Source organism: Chenopodium album, chromosome 9 (assembly GCF_948465745.1).
Source record: "Chenopodium album chromosome 9, dcCheAlbu1.1, whole genome shotgun sequence".
Taxonomy (NCBI): Eukaryota; Viridiplantae; Streptophyta; class Magnoliopsida; order Caryophyllales; family Amaranthaceae; genus Chenopodium; species Chenopodium album.
The window spans coordinates 8028888-8040045 of NC_137842.1; positions in this window are offsets into that span (position 1 = coordinate 8028888).

Sequence of the window (11158 nt, forward strand, 5' to 3'; positions counted from 1 at the left end):
ATGGAGCAGTCATGGGTTTCTGCTAGTTTATGATGTAACGAGTCGTCATTTAATAGTAATATTCTATCCATTAGAATCCCTCGGCCTAGGATGTTATGCTATCTATATTACCCACTATTGAAAAAAAAAATATTTTACATGAATGTTTAATCTTTCTCAATGTAATATATGGTCTTTACATATATATATTGGCTTATGTGAAGTGGACTTGAAAATAAGAACTGAATTCGGAACTGAAAATCAGAACTGAATTCAGAGCTGACTTTCAGAACTGAATTCAGAGCTGACTTTCAGAACTGAATTCAGAGCTAATTTTTATGTGCTATCTTGAACTTATTTTTATGTCCTGTTGAGCGGGTCATTGTTGTTATCAGTTTGTGTGTTGTCATTGTTCTTAGTCTTGAATTGTGATTATTGATGTTTGAGATGATAGCTATTCTTTCCTTTTGAAGATCTGTTCCTATATTGTGATTATAGATGTTTGAAATTAGTAATTTGTGTGTTGTCAGCCTGTCATGGTGTGTTCCTTTATTCGGGACAACTTGCTCCAATATTGCAACTTTGTTTAAGCTACCTTTAGTGTGAGACTGTGAGCTGGCTAAAAGTACGGGGAAAAGAAGAAAAATTCTATCTCGTTTTTTTTTTTTTTTTTGCTGATTTTCGAATTTTGGTTCAGCAATAGTGCTTATATTGAGGTTTAAAGGTATGTAATTTTCGAATTAAGGTTCTTATAATTATCTCTTTTCTTAATTCAATAAGAGCCCTAAAATTCGAATTGAATTTCATGATTTCGACCTTGTGGTGTTGTTATGGTTGATTAATTTTGATTTGATTAGGAGATGTGGTATTTGCTTGTGTGCTGCCGATTTTAGGTTTAATTTGCTTATTCTTTTTAATGGAATTAATTTGCATTATATGAGTAGGATTACTTTGTAATTTTTTTTGTTTGTTTTTGGTTGTGAAACTTAATATGAAACATTAGTTTGCATAATGTCAGTCTGTGTGATTACCTAGTTGAACTTAATGTGCTTTGTTTATAGATATTTTGATTTGCACTATAGAAATTTTTTAAAGCATAACTTCCCTCCTATACCTGTCTTTATTTTGAAACTATTCAATAATTGTAGCTACATATTTAGTTATAGGTTAATTTTCTTGATAAAAGACTGCATTATAGAAACTAGGGTGTAGTTAGTGCGATACACTGCTAAAGGTCTGCAAACATTTATCTGTGTTTGATCTGGTTCGTAATGTACATGTCATCACTTCCAGGTTTAAGAGTTGTTCCTGAGTATATTGCAGTCAAGTCTGAACATAGGATTGTGAATTGAGATTGAGAGCACGATGAGGGTTGAGATTGTGCCAGAGTAGTGTCAGTTGAACAAATTTTGTTTGTGGGAAACTGGTCATTTGATGAAAGGATGTCGTGTATATTTGAATTGGCTCTACTTCTTATTCTTCTCGTACCTGCCTTCTTTATTAAATTTCCTGAGGGGTTTTTTCCTTCCTAGGAAGTAGTTAGGTGCCCTCTTTTTTTCTTTTTTTTTTTTTTTTTTTTTGGTATGAAAAGTAGGGGTGAACATGGTCTGGTTTGGTGCGGTTTAAGTCTAAACCAAACCAAACCGCAAAATATGGTTTGGTCAATTTTCCAAACCAAACCAAACCAAACCAAACCATATTAGCAATGAAACCAAACCAAACCAAACCGTAATAATGCGGTTTGGTGCGGTTTGGTTTGCGGTTTATGATGAGACGACATTTTTTCCTAAAAATTGTCAAATATTAATAAACTTATAATAAAGTTCAAATAATTAGCCCAAAGGGATTGAATTATACTACAAATTTTTAATAAAAATAACAACCAACTTATTAAGTGCTAAGTGCTAACACATAATAAAAATAATACATAACAAATTAACAGTGGAAAAAAAACATAATACGTTTGTCCAAAAAAATAATTCATACTATATTATAGTTATATGACCTATTGAATTTTAAGTATTGATATTTGAGATTGAATATAGAGTATAGTAGTATACTGACCTTATAGTCTTCTAATGATTTTCAGTTTTTTTATAATATATAATAACTATTTTAATTTATTTAAAAATTATATAAATATTAAAATGCGGTTTACTTATTTACGGTTTGGTTTAGTTTAGTTTATAATTTTTGAAAAACCAAACCAAACCGCGAACCGTATTTCCCAAAAAATCAAAACCAAACCGTATTTTTCCAAACCGTAAACCAAACCAAAGTTTGGTCTGGTTTGGTTACGGTCCAAACCAAACTGTGTACAGCCCTAATGAAAAGTATTTGAGCATTATTTGTTCTATCTAATACATAAATTTTTCTTGAAAAATTAATTTAGATGAGTTTTGGTTGGGCCCAAGAAGCTTGAGTCGATATTCTGAATCATTATCAGAGAGGCAGCAATATATTATATACTAGCATATTTGATCAAGTATATTTGATTAAGTAAAGCCCCAAAAAGGTTAATAAAGGGGAGAGGGAATGAGAGTTAAAATTCAGAACTGAAATCATGGCTGAAATTCAAAACAGAAATCAGAGCTGAGTTTCAGAACTTAAATTAGAGCTGAATTTTACAACTGAAATAAGAGCTGAACTAAGATCTGAAGTTCAGAACTAAAATCAGAACTGAAATCAAAGCTAAAATTCAAAGCTGAAATTCTACTGTAATTGTATTTTGGCTGGTAGTTGTTATATCTAGAGCTGAAATCCAGAATTGTCTTCATGTGAATCTCTGAGTTTCTATGAATGGTCTAATACTTCAGGATTATTGTGGTGCTTTATTTATATTATTGGATATGCTGTTCTTCTCATTTATTCAGCTTCAATCATCTGATTTTTTTGGTTCTTGTGTTATTACAGACATGTTAGACATGATGGATAGTATCATTGAACTGGGAGGAAACTTGGCAATTTGAGGATCACATAGATACTATTATCTTTGGACTTGAAGGAGACTTGGCAAATTAAGGACTAGTTTTATGTCTCAACCTTCTGTAAGTAGCAAAATTATCGGCACACTCAGGTTATTTCAACCATAATCTCATTTAATTCCACTATGTGCTTTAACTTTTACTAATATATACATGTATGGTTAGAATTCTTACGATAAGGGTGACAATTTTGGGTTTCAACTTTTTTGTTACGAACGCTCAAAACTAGAGTTGTCCAAAATAATGAAGCTTTTAGTACACAACATTCCTAGTTAAATAGACTACGTACTCATATGCATGTAATTAAAAGTTATTTTTCATTCATCTAATCTAATGCTAGCTTTTTTTGACTTTTTTTTGACCTTATAATGTATATAGGTCACATCTCAAAGGCAATGCTTTCAAAATGAGTAAGCCAATATTACTACACATAAGAATGGAGGTAAACGTATATGAAGGGAATAATTTCAAGCCTTTAAATCCCACTAGCTTGAACCCCACTGTGATCATACACTAAAGTACGGTGATATTAGGAATCAAAATCAATCTAAGCATGATTTCTATATCATAATATCAATTAATCAATTAAAGTATTTACTTTGATGCCTCGTATCTCTTTCTAATAACAAAATACACACGTTAGTAAATTCAAGGAAAATAATAAACAAAACAATTAAATTAAATAATTGAAAGAGAGATTTGGGACCAAACCCTCAGAAATTAAACCTTTCACGTCTAGGGCGAAGGCAACTTCGAATATGGCTAGGTGTTTCTAGATCTTGTGAGTGCGGAATTTTGTATGAGAAAACCAAGTTTATGAAGAAAGAAAGAGAGAGAGATGAATGATTAAGAAAGAATTAAATATGCTAATGAATGAATGATGAATCTCGATGAATGAAAACTGATTGTAGGTGAATGTAGATGTAGATGATGAGAATTAGTGAATAAAAACGGAGTTTTTAATACGATATTTATAGAGAAAATCAGCCAAAAAAGATAAATTAACAAAACAGAGTCTGATGTATTAACCAACCCTGGCTAGCTGGCCAAAAAAGATAAATTAACAAAACTCTTGTATGATGTATGACAATCCAATTTAGGGAAAGTTGTCAATGCTTCGTAACAATCTGTCCTTGGAAATGTTGCCACGATGAAGCGACAATCCGTACCTCGGAAAATTTGCCAAAATCCAATCTTTGGAAAAGTTACCAATGCTTCGTAACAATCTTTCATAAGAACTTTGCTACGATCGACAATCCACATCTTGGAATATAACTCTTTAAAGCAATCCACCTTGGAAATTTGCCAACGCTATGCGACAATCCTTTTGGGAAAATATTGCCACTATTGACAATCCGCGTCTTAGAACATTTGCAAAAAAGAGTCGACCGAAAATCCACTTCGGGAAAATTTGCCACTTACTGAAATGAATGACAATCCACGTTGAGGAACTTTTGCCGATATTTATGATGAATAGAAACCTACAACAATCCTTTGGGAAATTTTGCTATAGGGAACTGGGTGTATGACAATCCAATTTCGGAAAACTTGCCAGTGATGACAATCCGAACCTGGAAAAAATTGCCAAACAAAGTAGGAGCACGACAATCCACGCTTGGAAACTTTGCCAGAGATGACAATCCAATCTTGGAAAAATTGTCGTTGAAGAAGATGCACGACAATCCATTTTTGGAAATATTGTCAGTTGGGGATGACAATCCAATTTTTGGAAAACTTTGTCGTTTAATAAGAATGCGCGACAATCCATATTTGGAAATATTGTCGTTTAAGTGCTTGCTTTTGAATCGATTGTAATGAGCCAGTGTTTTAGGCGCTTAAGCTAAGTGAGACGATTTTTTGTCAGGTCAATCACTTACTACGATTGTAATTGAGCCGACTACTAATCATGTCAAATTGCTTATAGGGGCTAACTGGCGTACCAAGGAACCCGAAATTGCTGCATGAGGTCGAAATCACCTTTCTGGGAGGCTTCGAGCTCTGTCGTTGCTGAAATATCTTTGGCGCCAAGAATTTGAGTAGGGTCTTCCCTATTCTGCTGCACCTGTATTTATTTTTGACTATAGAACTTTGCCAATTTCTTTAATTATCTTAGGGTTGACCTAAGGCTTAATGTTGCTTGACTCATCGACTTCACACGACTCAAGGTATAAACTTGACTCGATATGTTTGACTGACTCGAGGTTGACTCGACTCGAAGTGAAATGACGCGTGTGACTCATGACTCGTGTGTGCATTGTAATGTGATCGTGCGACAAATAAAAAACAAAAATTTTCCGTCATTTTTGTGGAGGGTACCGACTTTCTCCCGAAAAAGAAAGACGCAAAAAACAAAGAAGCGAAGTTTGAAGATGTATGTTGAATGAGCTTAGTCAAACGTTGTTTGATACTATCTCTCAAGGTTCAAGGATTAATCCATCCTAGGCTATCTCAATGGTTGACTCCATGATGAAAGTATTTGGGTAACTTAGGCACGGAGGCTAAGCACTTCATACTTTGATATGCAATGATGGTAATGATTGATAAGTGATTTTGATATGATAAGACATGCTTCAATGTTAAGATTTCATGACAAAGGGTTCCTAAGGGAAGTATATTTGGTCATGTATCTGTGCAGTGTGTGAAAGTGACACTAAAGCTAGGTCGCAAGATCTAAGCGTGTGGAAAGATATTATTTGTTAAAAGAGTCAAGTGGTGGTGACTCTTAGGCTAGGTAAGCTAATGATGTAGGGATCAAGCCCCCAAGTCTAGCTCTAAGGGATGAGCACAGGGAATCCCTTGATATGATCATGGTGTGAGTGTGTGAATGTGGATATGAATGCATGTTTATTACGGCCGCACCTCGATGTGAGGTTGCCTACGTATCCGTTAGGAATCAGGCCGAACGTAGCTCTAGCCGAACCTCGCACAAGTGTGTATACCTCAAAAAAGTCTTTTTTTAAGGGTTGTAATGTGGTTAGGCTAAAGATTTAAAGAAGAAGGGGATAAAGGCTTAAAACCCTAGATAAGCCCCCAAGGTGTGCAACCTCTCTTTTGAATCTTTGTATTTTTATGCTTGAGGATTTTAACTCTTTTTTAGCTCTTTCTTTTGTTTTAGCATCTATTTTATGTTTATAAGTGTGGACAATCCTGATCATGCGGTCTATCACTCACTTGGCATTCATGTTTCTCAGGCATGGTACCGAGAATTCGATAAGAGACGCAATCTGAGACGTGTTCATATCAAAGATATTTTCATATCAAAGACATTGGAACACTTGCCCTTTTGTACACTTTTATTTATTTTTGCTTGCTTATTTTTGCTATTTATTTTGATCTTTTGAAATCACTCAAGCTTTTTAGAATTGCACAAGTTGCACACCATCCCATTCCAAGGTTAGGTAGATGTAGGTTGAAAAAAAAAGGGTCTATCGTTAGACGAGGCTCAAAGTGGTTTATGAAGAAAGGATTTGTAAATTAGAAAGGCGAAAGGAGATATGAAGTGGCTACAAGGGGTGCCTCAAATCATTGGTATACCTTGTGCTTAGATCGACATGGATTTTTTTTTTTTTTGAATGCAATGTAATGAAATGATCATATGCAAGAAAATAAATGCTCATTTTATTAACAGGAATAAAGAATCTACAAAAATAATAATCTAAGGGAAAAGAAAGTTGCCAATGCTAGACTTATTGGGGAAAGGAAAAAATGAAAAAGAAATAGAAAAAGAGGTCATGAAATCCTGTCGTTGAAGCTCGCCTCTTGTTTTGTGTTGTTCGCGTCATCATCACCCAGTCTTCTCGCTAGCTAGAGGCAATGGGATCTTGTTTGCCTCTATGAGATCTTGAATGAGATTTTGAAACCTGTAGCATTCATCAGTAGTATGACCGCTTCCTCGATGGTACTTGCAATAGGAGTTTGGATTCCATCTCAAAGATCGGTTTTCTGGTGTTGGATCCTCGGTAGGGCCAATAGGTTTGATTAATCCTCGATCATAGAGACGATCGAAAGCAGCATCGTAGGTCATTCCAATGGGTGTGAACTCTCGCCTGGGTTTCCTTTTAGATCCTTGATTGTCTATGGCTAAGACATCATTATGGTCAAAGGTACTAACATTATTACTAGAGTGGGCATTTTCGGAAGAAGAAGGATTGTCGCTCTTCTTTCCTTTCCAGCCACCGTGGTTATTATTGTTAGTAGCTTTTTGCTTTGCGAGGTCATCTTCGATTTCAATTCCGATGTCATAAACGGCCTTGAAAGTATTCAAGTTGTGTTGATATTTTAAGTGCTTTGAATACTTTTCTTGGAGATTCTTGATAAACATCCTCACAGATTCCTTTTCGGGGGGGACCTCAATCATCTCGGCGGAAGTTTCCCTCCATTTATTAAAGAAAGAAGTAAAGCCTTCATTCTCTTTTTGTCTTAGCATCTCAAGTTGTCTATGATCGGTTTAAACTTGAATATCGCACTTGTATCTATCAACGAAAGCGTTTACTATCGATTCCCAGGCAGAGGTTTTCTCCTTGTCAAGGGAGAAGTACCACTGTTGGCAAACAGTTTCAAGAGATAGTGAGAACAGAGAGGGGAAAACCTTCTTATCGATACCCTTAATGCTCATTATAGTTTCGAAAGCTCTTAGATGGAAATAAGGGTTATCTGTTGCCTTGAACTTTGGGATGTTAGCGGCGTTGAACTTATGCGGAAGAAGTTCCTTGTCCAGCGAGACCCCTTGTGAACTCATGCCTTGAAATTTATAGTCACTAGATAGCTTGCTTAGACTCTCTTGCATGAGGTTCATCTGTTGTTGCTTCACGGGGTCATCGACCCTAAGTGCGAGAAGTTTCAACGTCCCAGTCACAGTAGCCAGTTGGTTCTTAAGATCATTGACTTCTTCTTGAGTTGCCATTATCTTCTTAGCCTTCCTCTTTTGACGAATCGGTTTATCAAAAAGTGAGACTTGAACTCCTTGATTAATTATTTGACTCAAACTTTATTGTTAATTATTTGGGGATACTTATTGTTAATTATTTGACTCAAACTTTATTCAACATGCAATGGATGGAGGAGGTGAAGAAAGATGGAGGAATGTGAAGAAAGATTTAGATGGAGGGATATGAAGAATTAGGAATAGAATGTACCCTCCAACTCAAATGACGAAAAAGACCGACTCATGCATGAACCTAAGACATGGTCATGGTGACATATACTCAAAGTGTGTGCTAAGATTAGTGAGTGTATGTGACATGTTAAGACTCGTGTCAAGACCATGTGGCTAGACTATGTGACCAAGACTCGATTAATGACTTGACAAGGTGTTATTGACAGCGAAAATTAACCGAATTAATTAGTAAACTGGTTAATTAGACCCCAGGTGATGACTCGACCAATAATCCGAACTGTCGGCCAAGCGACAGGATTGGCGTCACACTGTGGAGCTTGGCGCCAGACAACATAGATGTTGTCAGGCGCTACACACCGTAGTGTGGCGCTACAGCTCAGACCTTGGCGCCAATAGTGGAGCTTCGGTCTGGGACTGTTTTCGGTATTATTAGTCAACTGGGGTATGCCTAAAGTCGTACTAGGTCAATTCCGATTGAAAAATTAGACTTTATTGACTCAAATTAAATAATTAATTAGTTAATTAATTAGGCAAAGTTCTTTAAGTCATTAATTTATTTAATCTCAACAAAAGTTAACAAACGGTTAAGAGAAACATAGAATATATATGCACAACAAATAATGCACAATTAGTCAAGTAGGCACAATATGATGCAATGAGTTTGCAACCTAACCATGGCTCTAGTTCTCTAAAGTTCGGGATATGGTTTAGTCAATAGAGGGTCCATGGTTAATTGTCCGGATGCACCGCGCGGAAGCCTAACCGTGAAGGGTTGGCGCGAGTGGATGGGACACTTCGAGTTTTAGAAAAAAACTCGCTTCCCATGGTTTGGTGAATTCAACATTCTCGGATGTACCCTTTGTTGCACGGAGCGTTCAATCGGGTAGATGGAGCATGAATTCCCAGAGGGATATGTCCATATGTAGAACACATATGGGTTTCAGAAAAGTGAGAAAAAAATTCAATCAGGAAGTAGGATCGAGCAAACAATACGAAAAACTGGTCAAAATTAGAACGCATATTTCTGGCTCAGTATTGGGGGGAAATTGGCGCCAGCAAACTGAGACTGGCGCCAACTTTTAGCTGTAGCGCCTGGCGCCAATACTGGCGTCTGGCGCTACGACTAAAATGCTGGCGCCAAGCTCTGGCCCCTGACGATACTTCCCACATGCCTCAGCAGCTTTCTGTGCTCGATAAAATTTTCCAGTTTCGTGCGGTGTTATTTCGGTCCTAGTTGTGAAAGATATTTCCCAAATTTCCTACATGTAAAATCCTATGTTTTTAACTCATTACGGATGGTCTTTCCAATGAGATCTTTTTTTATGCATATGACAATAATGTTAATCAAAATTACGCACATGAAATACTTAGAACGTTTCGAGTCTCATCCACTCATTCTAAATCATTGCCGAAACAAATTCAGGAATTAAAATAGAAATCCTCCCCAGTGGAGTCGCCAAAAACTGTAGGGAATAATTTCAAGCTTTAATCCCACTAGCTTGAACCCCACTGTGATCATACACTAAAGTACGGTGGCGTCCAAAAAGGAAAAAGATAGAGCAAAAGAGTCGCCAACAAGTTTTTAAGGAACTTGTAAACCGTTCACGAGGTGAAGGTTACACCCCTTAACGATCCAAGAGATCGTCAACTCCATAAGGTCATGAACCAAATAAGGGTTCGGGGATGAAGGTACAAATCCAAACTAAAAGAGATTGAATCTGCCCTAATAATAGGTCTCTACTTTATTCTACTCGTATTCATGTGCGCTTTTTAATTAACATACAATCAATAGGTTTACCCTAAGCCTGTTTATCTATGTTGGTTGAATTTTAATGCGCACATAAGACTATTATTGACGATCACTTGAATTATAATCACATTAACCCTAAACAAGATTATTAATTATTTTATTAAGCGTGATTACAAGTACCAAATTCCCTTTAAGCATGCATAAAAGGCGTGATCAAGCAATAAATAATAAGCATCAAGCAACATAACAATCATGATAATAAAATTATAATCATAACAATAAACATCATAATAACAATCATGTTAATCATCATAATAAATAATCGATCATTGGAATAAACATGAATAATAATAATATCAATCATAATTATAATCATAATCATCATAAATAAAATAATCATCATCAAAATAATAATAAATTATAACAATTATAATCATAATCATGTTCATGTTAATATTAAAGCATAACAAAAATAGCAAGATGCTAGGCATGATACTAACAAGATTAATAACAAACTCTAGCATGTCACTAAGCAATAAAAATCAAATCTTTAACCCTAACATGATACTAACAATCATAAATATTAGGAAGAGAATAAAAAACATCATAGCAATCATATTTAATATTAAAATTACCCTAGACATGATAATAGGAATCAAAATCAATCTAAGCATGATTTCTATATCATAATATCAATTAATCAATTAAAGTATTTACTTTGATGCCTCGTATCTCTTTCTAATAACAAAATACACACGTTAGTAAATTCAAGGAAAATAATAAACAAAACAATTAAATTAAATAATTGAAAGAGAGATTTGGGACCAAACCCTCAGAAATTAAACCTTTCACGTCTAGGGCGAAGTCAACTTCGAATATGGCTAGGTATTTCTAGATCTTGTGAGTGCGGAATTTTGTATGAGAAAACCAAGTTTATGAAGAAAGAAAGAGAGAGAGATGAATGATTAAGAAAGAATTAAAGAATGCTAATGAATGAATGATGAATCTCGATGAATGAAAACTGATTGTTGGTGAATGTAGATGTAGATGATGAGAATTAGTGAATAAAAACGGAGTTTTTAATACGATATTTATAGAGAAAATCAGCCAAAAAAGATAAATTAACAAAACAGAGTCTGACGCTCAGGAAACAGAGATGGCGCCAACCCTGGCTAGCTGGCGCCAGACACCAGCACTAGCGCCAGGCGCCAAGCCTGGTTCCAGGCGCCAAGGCCTAGGGTTGGACGCCAAGCTTGATTTCAACGCGTTTTCAAAAATCCGATAAGTTTACCGTACTAGAGGATAAAATAATATAATTTCTTCGAAAAT